The sequence below is a fragment of the Monodelphis domestica genome, chromosome 5, assembly GCF_027887165.1.
Source record: "Monodelphis domestica isolate mMonDom1 chromosome 5, mMonDom1.pri, whole genome shotgun sequence".
NCBI classification, from domain to species: Eukaryota; Metazoa; Chordata; class Mammalia; order Didelphimorphia; family Didelphidae; genus Monodelphis; species Monodelphis domestica.
In genome coordinates, this window is record NC_077231.1 from 174,031,303 (window position 1) to 174,046,889 (window position 15,587).

General features: G+C 35.2%; 1 long non-coding RNA gene across 1 annotated transcript; it reads right to left on the reverse strand.

Moving 5' to 3' along the window:
* Window positions 1-1,891: 1,891 nt before the first annotated feature.
* LOC130454262 (uncharacterized) lies at window positions 1,892-13,580 on the reverse strand. Its single transcript, XR_008911920.1, has 2 exons — window positions 13,444-13,580; window positions 1,892-2,104 (listed from the first exon to the last, which is right to left on the reverse strand). It is a non-coding gene; the product is annotated as an uncharacterized LOC130454262 (long non-coding RNA).
* Window positions 13,581-15,587: the final 2,007 nt, after the last annotated feature.

Genomic DNA, 15,587 nt, shown 5'->3' on the forward strand with positions numbered 1-15,587 from the left:
CTGTCTGTCTAAAAATATCTTTCTCCCTCCCCCTCCAAAGTTGAGAGATGCAGGCTTGGCAGCCTGTTCTCTCAGAGGTTCAGAGTTTTGTGACCCCTGACAGCAGAGCCAATGTCCAGATTCAGGGTGTCACGGGAGCTGTGTGAGATATTCTTATGCTGTTCTTATTTTTCTTAGGTTCTGAGAACCTGGTGTCTTTGGGGAAATGGTGGTTTGGATAAATGAGGGATTTTGTATGGCTCAGTAGAGAAATCTCTGATCAGCCTGTTACCCTTGCTCTCTCAAGATAGAGAAAAAGATCAACTGTCTCCCACCTGGAATCTCTCTTCCCTCAAGATTCCAAGCCTCCTCCACCAACCTCCACTGTGGATTCAAACCACTGCATGTCTTCCAGGCTCTGCCCTTCAAAGTTTCTGGATCATTCCTCTATCACAAAGGTGAGGTCGCAGGGCAGGGCTGTCTGTTGTATGCTATGTGCCTGACCTGATCAAGCCCAAAGTAAAACCAAAAGCCCATATCCAAATATATGCTAGAATTTGAGCCATCAGAAGTCTCCAGGCATAACTGAATCACTATTGGAAGGTGGTTCTTTGAGCTCCCAGCCCACAGGCCATCATACTATCTTGGAAGAACTGAAGCTTACAGAAACCAAGAAATAAGGTTAAAGGAATCAAGGAAGGACTGGAGTTTAAGAGTATAGTCTAACCTCTCAGATAACAGAGCCTACATTACAAAAAGCTGGGAAAATTAGTAAACATAAAAAACCCACCTTATCATATAGAATTTTATGGGGAGCATAGGCACAGACAAGGAGGAGACAGTAAAAGCAAAACAAACAAAAGCAAAGTTCAAAAGAAAAATATGAATTGGTCTCAGATTCTGGAAGAGCTCAGAAATTATTTCAAAAATCATTTGAAAGAGGTAGAGGTGGGAAAAGAAATGAAAGGAATGTAAAAAGAAATGGACCAAATAAAAACAAAAGACACTCAAAAACTCATTGAATAAAATAGTTAAATATTAGAATTGGGCAACTAGAAGCTAATAACTTCATGAAAAATCACAAAGCAATAAAACAAAATAAAAATAATAAAAAATGAAAATGTGAAATATCTCATTTTAGCCAATCTGATAGGTGTAAGATAGGACCTCAGAATAGTTTTAATTTGCATTTTTCCAATTCATAATGATTTGCAACATCTTTATATGACTAAAGATAGTTCTGTTTTCTTCATCTTAGGATTTCCTGTTCACATTTTTGACCATTTGTTAATTGGGGAATGTTTTATAAACTTATAAATTTGATTCTATTCTCTATATATTTTAGAAACGAGACCTTTAATATCGGAGACACTTTCTATAATTTTCTTCTAGTTTGTTGTTGTTTTTCTTCTAATATTGATTTAATTGGTTTTGTTTGCGCAAAACTTTTAAAATTTAATTGAGTCAAGGCTATATATTTTTTAGATATCATAATGTTCTCTGTGTCTTATTTGATCATACATCCTTACTTTAGTCATAGATCTAAGAGTTAAACTATTTCATATTGCTTTAATTTTTTTGTGTTTTCACCTTTCATTTTTACGTTATATATCCATTTTGACTTTAACTTGCCCAAGGTTTTCCCTTTGTTTTTGAGGAAGATAAATGGCATCACATGATTATGTCTTAGTTGCATGCCAATTGGATTTAAGTGAGGAAGAGTGGCTTCATATTGCTGATAGTAGTCAGTTCTGTAAATCCCTAGTTGTGCACTACAAACATAAATTCTGTCTGAATTTTTTATTATTCTTGTATTTCTTACTTTTCTTTACTAGCACTGACCAATAAGAGGGCTAAGTGATTATAAAGTAGTTGGCAGGAAAGAGGATGAGTATTCAAGGGTTTCACATACCACTTAGCATCACAGGTCCCTGTGGGTATCTTCCAAAATTCTTGTACCTCTCTCATGCCTTGAGATCATCTGGTTGTCAATATTCCTTGGTTCCTCCCAGTTGTGAGTGATGCTTCCATTCTTGCATTCCTCTATGATAGTGGTTTGGTTCACTTTCTTTTTTTTATGACACAACATTTTTCTTTATTCTAAGGAAGAGTCACCAATAAGTTCCTGCAAAGACAAGAGTAAATTCCATTCATTTCATGGTGCAGAAACTTATTCAAAACACAATTTGAGAATAAGTGCTACAGGGATTGTTCCTCCATCTGCATCCTTCTATCTACTCAAACCGTTTTCTTTAAATTAATTATTAAATATCATAGATGTGTATACATACACATTTATAAGCTTTAATTATGGTGGTAGAAATATCTTAAAGTACATTAATAGCAATTCATACAAGGTTAACCTTCCTCTCCCATGATCCCCTCAATTCTCCTTATTATTCCACTGCTATTCTGGGTAGGAGAAAAGTTGCAAAGTTCAATTTTCTGTTTGTCTAATGGAAGTAGATAGGGCTTCTTCATTCATATATGAGTGTGGTGCAGTAGATAGAACACTGGGCCTAGTGTTAGAATGACCTGAGTTTAAATTCTTATTCTGTCACTTACTATTCATTTGACCTTAGGGATGTTATGTTTGACATTGGACAAGTAATTTAACTTCTATTTGCCTCAGTTTCATTGACTATAAAATGTGTATAATAGCACCTACAACACAGATTTGAGATGAGGGTTAAATGAAATAATATTTGTAAATGTCTTAGCAAATATGATCATAGTGTTAGACTAATTTCTGTTGTACTCTCAAACGCAGCACATATTCACTAAGGAGGACAGTTGTTATATGTAGCGAACAGTAAATTTAGCAGAAATATTTATTTGTGTAAAAACAAATGGAATAAAAGATACTACTGATTTTGTACATGTAGTTATCTCTGCCTGAAACCAGCTACAATCAAGCAAATATATATGTGTTATATCAAGCAAATATATTCTCTGTATGTATGTACATACATGTATAGAGTGATGTATACATGTATACATCATATATGTACATAAATATACATGTAAATTTTGTGGTGTGTTTGTGTATAATTAAGATATACAAAACAGTTTATAGTTATCTCATTTTAATCTCATATCAACCCAGGGAGGTAGTTGGTGTGATTAAACTCAATTTATAATTAAGGGTAAAAGGAAACAGACAGTGGTTGAATTGTTTTAAGCAGAGCTAGTAAATTCCTATGACTCTATTTGAGGACATACCCATCTCATTCTAAATCTGGTACTCTGTCTATTCTGTCACCTCATTACCAGAATCCTTGTAGTTATTCTTATTCATTGTTTAACAATCCTAATGGAAATGTGTAGGAAACAAATATTATGTAATTTACCTAATTTCTGAGGAGTTTGTAGAAAAAACAATTTAATATTAAAAAATACTGACTTCCGGGTTAACATGGCTGCAGACTTCTGGGTTAACATGGCTGCAATCTGACTTCCTCGTTAATATGGCTGCAATCTAGATGCAAATCGCTTCCTCTCCCCAGCACTGAACGAAATAGACTACCACAAAAGAGTATAAAAATCATATTTGGAAGAACAGAGGGACTCTCCAGTACCCTACAGAAACGAAGGTATGGGGGGGGGGAGCTTGAACATTTCCACACTATAAGGAGGAGGAAAACCTTGCACAAAAACGTGAACTGAGCTGCCCCTCCCCCACACCCCCTACCAAACCATAGTAAGGTATCAGAGCCCTCACTGGGACAGTGAGTGAGTGAGGAGAGTCTCTATCTGGGGGGCACACCAGGGTCCTTGGGATCTAAAGACTGCAAGGAAACGACTTCTCAGGGCAGTTTCACAGGAAAATCCTGCGCTGAGGAAAGGGGAGGCCATGCTGAGCACAGGGGCCTGTGCTCTAAGAAACCTCAAAGGCTGGGAAGAACTATTCTGAGGCAACCTAAATTCACAGAAAACCCGCCCATATCACCCAGACCCCAGACCAAAAAGGAAAGGGGAATAAAACCACCAAAGGGGTGGCTCACATGGACCAAAATCAAGCCTCCAGGAAGAAAGGGAAAAAGGTGACTATTGAAAACTTTTAGGGTGGGAGTACCCAAGGAAAAGAAGAGAAAGAGGATGAAATCCAAACAAAATCAAAACATGCCTCACAAAATGGAAATTATCCACAAGCTCTGGAAGAACTCAAATTGGAGCATACCCAAAAGATGGAAACCTTCTGGAAAGAAAAATGGGAGAAAGAGATCAGCAGTCTGATAGACAAGACTTCAAAATTGGAGAAAGAGCTGGAAGCATCTAATAGAAGGGCAGACAAAGCTGAAAAGCAAAACCAGTCCTTAAAGACCAGAATTAAGCAACTGGAAGACAGTGAGCATGCAAAACAGCAAGAATTAATAAAGCAAAGTCAAAAAATTAATGAATTAGAAGAAAACACAAAATATCTCACTGAAAAGGTCACAGACCTGGAAAACAGAGGAAGAAGAGACAACGTAAGACTCATTGGTCTGGCCGAAAAACAAGAGATAAAAAAAAACCTTGATGCTATACTACAGGAGATTATAGAAGAAAATTGCCCACATGTTCTGGAGCAAGGGGGCAAAATAGAAATAGAAAGGGTTCATAGGACACTCTATATACTAAATCCCCAAAAGACAACCCCCAGGAATTTAATCGCCAAATTCAAGAGCTTCCAAGAAAAGGAGAAAATCCTACAAGAAGCCAAGAAGAGGAGCTTCAGATATAGGGGGCTCCCATAAGGATCACACGTGACTTACCAGCTAACACACAAAGAGACCACAAAGCATGAAACACGATATTTCAAAAGGCAAGAAAGGTGGGTCTCCAACCAAGAATCAACTACCCATCAAAACTGACTATAAACTTCCAGGGGAAAGTATGGGCATTCAACAAAATAGAAGATTTCCAAGCATTTGCTAAGAAAAGACCAGAACTTAGTGGAAAATTTGATATCCAATCACAGAAAGCAAGAGAAACATGAAAAGGTAAATATGAAAGAAAGGGAAAAGGAGATAAATCTTATCTTTTTCTTTAAATAAAAATCTCTTCTATATGGACTACATTTACATCAAATTATATATTAATGTGTGGGGAAAATATATTATGTAACTCTCAAAAATTGTATGCACCATGAGAGTAGTTAGAAGAGTCATGCATAGGGAAAGATTGAGGCATCAAGAAGATTTGGTGAAAGGGGGGGAAAAGAAAGGAAAAGGGAGGGGGAAGCATCTACAATACTAAGACTTATTTCAAGAAATAGGGGGGGACTAAATAAAATAATCTTTCCCATACAAAGATACACATGGGAAAGGGAGATCTCTCATATGAGAAGGAGAGGAAGAAAAGCGTGAATTGGTATTACATAAACCTTACTCTCAGTGAACATCTAGATCCAGTGGGATCCTGAATTCTATCTTATCCAACAGAGTAAGAAAGAACAGGAAATTAAGGAGGGGGAGGAGGGAGATGAGTATAAAAAAGGAGTGAAAAAGAGGGGGGAGGGTAAGGGAGCATAAAAATGGAGGGGCTAGAAAGGGAAACATACCAAGGGAGGGGACTAGGGGCACTGACCTAAAGTAAATCACTTATTCAAAAGGATATAGCTAGGGAAGAAAGGTCAGAACTAGGGGAAGATATCAAAATGCCAGGGAATCCACAAGTGACAATAATAACTTTGAACATGAATGGGATTAACTCACCCACAAAATGTAGACAAATAGCAGATTGGATTAGAACCCAAAAACCTACCATATATTGTCTTCAAGAAACACATATGAAGCGGGTTGATACTCACAAGGTTAGAATTAAAGGATGGAGTAAGACCTTTTGGGCCTCAACTGATAGAAAGAAGGCAGGAGTTAGAATCATGATATCTGACAAAGCCAAAGAACAAATAGACCTGATCAAAAGGGATAGGGAAGGTAAATATATTCTGTTAAATGGGAATATAGACAATGAGGAAATGTCACTAATCAACATGTATGCACCAAATGGAATAGCATCCAAAATTCTAATGGAGAAACTAGGAGAATTGAAGGAAGAAATAGACAGTAAAATCATATTAGTGGGAAATTTGAACCAACCACTATCAAATTTAGATAAATCAAATAAAAAAATAAATAAGGAAGAGGTAAAAGAGGTGAATGAAATCTTAGAAAAATTAGAGTTAATAGACATATGGAGAAAAATAAACAGGGACAAAAAGGATTACACCTTCTCAGCACCACATGGCACATTCACAAAAATCGATCATACACTAGGTCACAGAAACATGGCACTCAACTGCAGAAAAAAAGAAATAAAAAATGTGACCTTTTCAAATCATAAAGCAATAAAAATATTGATCAGTATGGGTACATGGATAGCCAAATCAAAAATTAATTGGAAATTAAAAAATATGATACTCCAAAATTGGTTAGTTAGAGAAGAAATCATAGAAACAATTAATAATTTCACTGAGGAAAATAACAATGGTGAGACATCCTTTCAAACCTTATGGGATGCAGCCAAGACAGTACTTAGAGGAAAATTCATATCTCTGTGTGCATATATTAACAAATTAGGGAGGGCAGAGATGAATGAATTGGAAATGCAAATCAAAAAACTTGAAAACTAACAAATTAAAAACTCCCAGAAGAAAATCAAACTAGAGATCCTAAAAATTAAGGGAGAAATTAATAAAATCAAAGTGATAGAACTATTGCAGAAATAAACAAGACTAGAAGCTGGTACTTTGAAAAAACAGACAAAATAGACAAAGTACTGGTCAATCTAATTAAAAAAAGGAAAGAAGAAAGGCAAATTAACAGCATCAAGGATGAAAAGGGGGACCTCACATCCAATGAAGAGGAAATTAAGGCAATCATTAAAAAGTACTTTGCCCAACTATATGGCATTAAATATACCAAGATAGGTGATATGGATGAATATTTACAAAAATATAAATTGCCATGACTAACAGAAGAAGAAATCGATTTCTTAAATAATCCCATATCAGAAAAAGAAATCCAACAGGCCATCAAAGAACTTCCTAAGAAAAAATCCCCAGGGCCTGATGGATTCACCAGTGAATTCTATCAAACATTCACAGAACAGCTAACCCCAATACTATACAAACTATTTGACATAATGAGCAAAGACAGAGTTCTTCCAAATTCCTTTTATGACACAAACATGGTTCTGATCCCAAAGCCAGGCAGGTAAAAAACAGAAAGAAAATTATAGACCAATCTCCCTAATGAATATAGAAGCAAAAATCTTAAATAGGATACTAGCAAAAAGACTCCAGGAAGTGATCAGAAGGGTCATTCACCATGATCAAGTAGGATTTATCCCAGGAATGCAGGGCTGGTTCAATATTAGGAAAACCATCCACATAATTGATCACATCAACAAGCAAACCAACAAGAACCACATGATTATTTCAATAGACGCAGAAAAAGCTTTTCATAAAATACAACACCCATTCCTATTAAAAACACTAGAAAGAATAGGAATAGAAGCATCGTTCCTAAAAATAATAAACAGTATGTATCTAAAACCATCGACTAATATCATCTGCAATGGGGATAAACTAGATGCATTCCCGATAAGATCAGGAGTGAAACAAGGTTGCCCATTATCACCTCTATTATTTGACATTGTACTAGAAACACTAGAAATAGCAATTAGAGAAGAAAAAGAAATTGAAGGCATTAAAATAGGCAAGGAGGAGACCAAGTTATCACTCTTTGCAGATGACATGATGGTCTACTTAATGAATCCTAGAGATTCAAACAAAAAGCTAATCAAAATAATCAACAACTTTAGCAAAGTTGCAGGCTACAAAATAAACCTGCATAAGTCATTAGCATTTCTATATATTTCCAACACAACTCAGCAGCAAGAACTAGAAATAGAAATCCAATTAAAAATCACCTTAGACAAAATAAAATACTTAGGAATCTATCTCCTGAAATAAACACAGGAACTATATGAACACAAGTACAAAACACTCTCCACACAACTAAAACTAGACTTGAACGATTAGAAGAATATTAACTGCTCATGGGTAGAATGGGCCAATATAATAAAAATGACCATCATACCCAAGCGCATTTATCTATTTAGTGCCATACCCATTGAACTTCCAAAAATTTTTTTTACTGATTTAGAAAAAAACATAACAAAGTTCATTTGGAAAAACAAAAGATCAAGGATATCCAGGGAAATAATGGAAAAAAAAAACAAAAGAAGGTGGCCTTGCAGTCCCAGATCTCAGATTATATTATAAAGCAGCAGTTATCAAAACAATTTGGTACTGGTTAAGAGACAGGAAGGAGGATCAGTGGAATAGACTCAGGGTAAGTGACCTCAGCAGGACAGTATATGAGAAACCCAGAGAACCCAACTTTTGGGGTAAAAATACACTATTTCATAAAAACTGCCGGGAAAATTGGAGGACAGTGTGGGAAAGATTAGGTTTAGATCAACACCTCACATCCTATACAAAGAAAAATTCAAAATAGGTGATTGACTTGAACATAAAGTAGGAAACTATAAGAAAATTAGGCAAACACAGAATAGTATACATGTCAGAACTTTGGGAAGGGAAAGATTTTAAAACCAAGCAGGACTTAGAAAGAGTCACAAAATGCAAAATAAATAATTTGGAATACATCAAATTAAAAAGTTTTTTTACAAACAAAACGAATGTAACTAAAATCAGAAGGGAAGCAACAATTTGGGAAGCAATCTTCATAAAAACCTCTGACAAAGGTTTAATTACTCAAATTTACAAAGAGCTAAATCAATTGTACAAAAAATCAAGCCATTCTCCAATTGATAAATGGGCAAGGGACATGAACAGGCAGTTCTCAGCCAAAGAAATCAAAATTATTAATAAGCACATGAAAAAGTGCTCTACATCTCTTATAATCAGAGAGATATAAATCAAAGCAACTCTTAGGTATCACCTCACACCTAGCAGATTGGCTAACATGACAGCTATGGAAAGTAATGAATGCTGGAGGGGATGTGGCAAAGTAGGGACACTAATTCATTGCTGGTGGTATTGTGAATTTATCCAATCATTCTGGAGGGCAATTTGGAACTATGCCCAAAGGGCGACAAAAGACTGTCTGCCCTTTGATCCAGCTATAGCACTGCTGGGTTTGTACCCCAAAGAGATAATAAGGAAAAATACATGTACAAGAATATTCATAACTGCACTTTTTGGTGGCCAACAATTGGAAAACAAGGGGATGCCCTTCAATTGGGGAATGGCTGAACAAATTGTGGTATATGTTGGTGATGGAATACTATTGTGCTCAAAGGAATAATAAAGTGGAGGAATTCCATGGAGTCTGGGACAACCTCCAGGAAGTGATGCAGAGCGAAAGGAGCAGAACCAGGAAATCATTATACACAGAGACTGATACACTGTGGTACAATCGAAGGTAATGGACTTCTCCATTTGGTACAATGCAATGTCCCTGAGCAATCTGCAGGGATCTAAAAACACTATCCACAAGCAGAGGATAAACTGTGAGAGTAAAAACACCAAAGAAAAGCAATTGCTTGACTACAGGGTTGAAGGGGATATGACTGAGGAGAGACTCTAAATGAACACTCTAGAGCAAATACCAACAACATGGAAATGGGTTCGCGTCAAGAACACATGTGATACCCAGTGGAATCATGAGCTGGCTATGGGAGATGTGTGGGGGGGGGGAGGAAAAGAAAATGATTTTTGTTTCCAATGAATGTTTGGAAATGACCAAATAAAATAATGTTTAAAAAAAAAGAAAAAAAAATACTGCTCAGTTTGAACACAGAGAAGTTTCTACCCAGTTTCAATGCATGATACTATCTGTATACTCTGTAGGGATTTTATAAGGGCCATGATCTGCTGTCAGAATAATAAGTCTACTCTCTTATATTTTCTAAAACTTAAAAAGGAATAATTTTGCTACTATATTGTTCATCCAATAGCCATATTTTCCTAAAACCAGGAACTTAAATCCTAAGATAGCTTTACTTTTAGTTGATCATGGTACTACTCCCAGATTTCTATCTCATTTCATCCTTCATTTTTAGATATATGCTTATTCTGTTTCTTGCTCTTTAATACAATATAAATTTGAGAGGCATTTCCTGAATAGGAAAAAAAATACCTAGGTATCACAGTCCTAAAGCACAGACAAAAGGCGTAGACTACAGTTATAAAGTTTAAAAATTAAAGGTTACACTAAATTTATGAGAAATCTGGTTGCCAAAATTAATTACTCAAGTCAGAATGAGTTTTATTGTAGTTTATTTACAAAATAGAAAGAGTGAAAATAGGGGAAAAGGGAGAGAGAGATAATCACTCCAGCCTGGCAGAACCAGGTGCGTCTTCAGAGGCCCCAGTAAAGGGGGTGCCAGAGGTAAATTAAACAGGAGTTCTATCCACAAGTTCTATCTCCAAGACAAAGGACCTTTCTGGAGGGTAGTACCTCCAGAAAAGCCAGGAAAAGGAATCAGGTTTTCACTCACCCAAATGACAGTGCTAAGGGAACATCCAAGAGCAATCTGAGGTCCCAAGCTGGAACTCCTCCAAGGTCATATAACAACTTATATGAAATAGGATACTGAGTTTGTTTGCTATTGTAATTAAATGGGCTATTATAACTTTGGGGATTTTGATACCTTTTGAATGTGCATTACCTATTATACTACTGTTCTTTATAAAAACTATTAGTGGATCATGGACAAGATATAAAGGAAATGGATCTCATTTTTTGGTGAGAAACCTTTGTATTCTACATTTCCTTAGCTGACATAGTGTCAATTATTGTAAGCTATATATTTTTGATTTTTAAAACTTTATTATTATTTTTGTTTGGATGTGCAATATACTATTTCAGTTTTATTTTTATTTTTCTTTCCTTTTTGTATTTGAAGAATATGCCACCAGTATTGATATTTTCTTTAACTTTTGTGCAGTAATATAAGTTTAAAATATATTTGCTATAATGTCAATGCATGCCCCAAAAGCTTTAGACTATAAAAATTATGCCATTGATTATTTAAAAAATTATGGGACTTTGATTAATGATTTTGTCTGATTCTAGGGCAAGAGAATACAAAAAGAGCCATTGCACAGTACCAAAGAAGCACAAAGTTAAATTGCATAGTGCCAATCAAGCACAAGGTCAAAGAGATCAACCAATCCCAATGGGATTCATGAAAATTTTGAAAGAAGGCAAGAGGACTTGAACTTATTTGGGATTCTAGGTTGCGGCTGTTTAACATGTGTTAAAGGCAGGTCTTTCTTGTCCCATATTCTACCAAGTAACTTAAATTTGGCTCCTACCTAACAACTATAATATATTCTGTCTTTCCTGCTGTGGCAAACTTTCTATAGTCCTGGCTACTGATTAGGTAAATGCATAATTGCTTAAATCATTTTAATTGGGTCCTGATTCAAGGACCTTTTATGGATTTATTTTTCCTTTACTTAGAATTTTTACACATAAGATTTTGATAGTTTTTCATCCAGAACTTATTTTTTTAATTTGTATTTTTAAAATATTTTTTTATTTATCTTGCCAATTGATTCATATATCGCATAACTCAGTCATGCATCCCTAAGTGATCCCTGTGTTTTTCAACACCCTCTTCTGGGGGAATTGTATGATTATTATTTTAAATTGAAATTTTTAAATTCTTTTTTGAGAGTAATTTTCAGTTAAGAAACATGATACCTCTCCAAATCCAGAAAATGAACTCTTATTAGAAGGCTCCATGAAGATGCCTCCACAGAGCACAATCTATATCAAGAAGATCCAGAATGAACTTTGGGTGTGATTGATTGAACTGAAGGTTGATTGAACATTTAATTTGAATGTATACTCTTATGCCAAAAGGAGACTGCCCCCTATCTGGCTTTTTGTCAATTCCCCTAGCAATTATTGGTTTTGTTCTCTTTTCTTCTTATCCTCAAATTATTGCAATTTCAATGTTGGTATGTTTACAAGACCCACTGGAGAGACTAGTCTTCTGTGGGTCTCGGAGGGGAATATATAATTGAAAATGTTACCCTAAAAAAGAACTACATATCTCAAGATCTCACTGACTTTCTGTCATTATGTATTTCCTGTAGACAGAGGGTAAATTGAGTGGGTGGTCCTACTTTGCAGTCTTTACTTCTTGTCCCAAGCTTGGTGGTGGTAAGGCAGGTGTTTGAACTGGCTGATCAGCAATGGGCACATGATCTTGATTTTGTTTCTTCTTTATTCCTTGATTTCTAATGATCATTAATAAATCTCTTAAAATATAATATTATTATTGAGATCTAATTTTAATTTTTAAAAGTTCAAAGGAGAAAATACTGGTCACAAGAAGTTACCACCATTATTAAATTGTTCTTTGTGTCACTTCCTGTGCCTTCCTTCCACTTTTAAGTGGACCAATTGCAATTTAGCTTTGTCTCAGATTGCCCAAGGGGCAGTCAGTTGTTTTTGATTTGTCACTCACTAGCACATGTGGATCATAGACTCCCCTCCACACTTAAGGATTCAGTGGGAATGTATACATTCCTGGTGACTAAAATCTAAAAAATGGGCAGGTGAGAGTTAACCCCATCTTCACACAGTAATCTTGATGTCATGTCTTCTCTCTTTGCATTCAGATGCATTTTCCTTCTCCCAGCTTTCTTTCCACATCATTTACCTACAATTATTGCTTATACTTTTTTCAGATGAAGGGAGGAATGGAATGTTGTATATTGAGATCTGGGAAAAAAAGAAGCAGATATTTTCAAAATGAGAAAAGAGAAATACATGGCTGTATGGATACCAGTGATTGTGATTGTATGGATTAATGAATGTATATATGCATGCATATATTTATTTTATGTGTGTATATAATATTTTGGTGTTTTTTTACTTGTAGAAATTTAATTTTGGGGTTGCTGATCATTGTTAAAGCTGTGAACCTTCACATTCTTGACTTTTATTAATGAAAACAAAGAAATAAATGAATAAATGTATAAAGGAAAAAGATAAGTAGATAAATATAAATGTGAATAAGCAAAGAAACAAAATAAATAATATATCAGTTTTTTAAAATACCTTCAATATACAATCAAAAAGTGAGATTGTAAAAAATGGAGTCCAAGATAATATATAATTTTGGGATATATCATATACAATCTGAATCAGAAATCTCAGGAGTAAAGCAGTATAAACCCTCAGGCTATTTAGCTTCATTGACTAGAATGTTCTGATTTTGGTAATCTGTTCTAAGTGCAGCCTCTTGATTTATTTTCCTTGTTAATATATTGCAACAGCAGTGAATTCACTTGAATTAATTGACAGGAATTGTTTCTTTTCTTATTTGAAGACTTTGAAGAACTTTTTTTTTCTTTTCATTTTACTGATGTAGTCTGATCCTTATTCCACATAGTTTATTTCCATAAACTGGCTTGTATTTTAGAATAAATACCTGGAAACAGGGTGGTTTGTTGCTCAGTGGAGTACTGTGCCTGTGCCAAGATGTCCCATCTTTCAGAGTTCAAATCTCACCTTAGTTATGTGACTCTAGTCAAGTCACTTAACCTTGTTTGCCTTATTTTCCTTATCTATAAAATGAAACCAAGAAGAAAATTGTGAACACTTTCTTGTCCTTGCCAAGAGAACCTCAAAATAGGATCAGGAAAAGTTGACCTGAAACAACTAAAAAATAATACATAGAAGTAGGCAAAAGTATCTTGTAGTGGACCATTTATCTTTAGTTTCATTAACAATATGATACATTCAGAAATGGGAGGTTGACTGTTGCTCAGCCCTGTGCCAGTACCTCTACAATTTGGATTGAATCAGGAAAAATAATGCAGGATAGAGACTACACTCCTCAGATTAACTTTTTAGATGATCCATAATCTGACTGCACTCTACCTATTGACCTATATTATCCTCTGTTCCCAATTGGATATTCCTATTAAGGTCAGATCTGGTTTATCACCACTCTTTGAGTACACCATCTTTGTCTCTATCTCTATACCATTGCTCCTTCTTTCACCTGAAATATTTATTTCCTCTGCTCCCATTCTCTTGAAGTCTATTCATCATTCATCATTTGGGTCACATATCATCTTTCTCATGAAGATTTTCTGTACAAATCTAGACCACAATGAGTTCTCTCTCTCTCTCTCTCTCTCTCTCTCTCTCTCTCTCTCTCTCTCTCTCTCTCTCTCTCTCTCTCTCTCTCTCTCCCTCTCCTCTCCTCTCCTCCTCCTCAGCATTCCTGTAGGCATATTCTGCCTTCTATTTTATAGTCTGATATCTATAGCTTACAATTCTATTTAGGTCTGGATTTCTCCTCTGTCTTTTACAAATACCAGCATAATTCTTTGTATATAGTAGCTCCTTAGTAAAAATTCATTAAATGTGATTAAATGATAAAATTAGCATGTAAAAGGGAAAGGCAATGCAAATACTGTCTTGCTGATTATTGTTAGACTCATGACTTAGCATCATAGGTCATTGATTTAGAACTGGAAGAGCACTCAGGAGTAATTTAAGTCCACCTTTTCATTTTATTGATGAAAATACTGAGGTGTAAAGTGTAAAAAAGATTTAGCAAGGTTTGAAATTTTGTATAGTAAGTAGTGTACATTAGTATGAACCTAACATCATCATCATGATTACCTGGAGAAATACTATAAATTTTATATAATTTTTATGTTCTTAGTAATATATTGGTGTTTGTGTATGTGTAGTGTGTTACTGGAAGCTAAGATCACATCTCATAAATATTTATAGAAAGTAAAATTTGGCAATGTAACTGGAACATGAGATAATATAATATTCCTCTTGTTTTTGGCATAATAGTTTGAAAGATATTTCTGAATATTTTCTCATAGAATTTGACAAAATTCCTAATGGTTCTTGCCCAGAAAGCTCCTGAAGAGTCCCCCTCTGACTTTGGACTGATTGTACCCTTGGCTCTAAAGGCCTTGGTACTGGGCCATTAGGCATTTGAGATGAACATTTTTTTCCAGATGATTCCACTTCCAAGTTGAAAATCAAAAGCCAGACTGACTATATGGCAAAAAAGGACAATATCATCCATTGATTAAACAAAAATTTCCAGAGTGCTTCTGTGTTTCAGGCACTCATGGGCTAAGAGTAGAGCTATAATTGAATTGGTATAGAAAATCCCTTGAATGAAGAATATTTTTCTAACTTGGGCTAATTGGAATCTTCTCTGCAGCAGAGAGTCCTAGTGAGTTGCCCAGAGCTCTAATTGGTTAATTTATTTACATAGGTTCAGAAATTCTCTATGTGTCATAGGTGAGATTTTAATCCAGTTCTTCCTACTTCTGAAACTGACTCTCATATGGCAACCACTCTAGCTATTGAGGAAACAAAGGCAAAAACTCAACCTTCAAGGGAATTACATTATAATGTTGGGGTGAGGGGGTCAATAAACATAGGAATTATTAAATAAGTATATCTATGTGGATATGTGTTATATTTTATATATTTATGTGTTTATGCATATATTTTGTGTGTGAACTGATACCAAATAAATACAATATAGTCCATCTGCCAAGGGTAAGTGGGAATAATGATTGAGAAAGACCA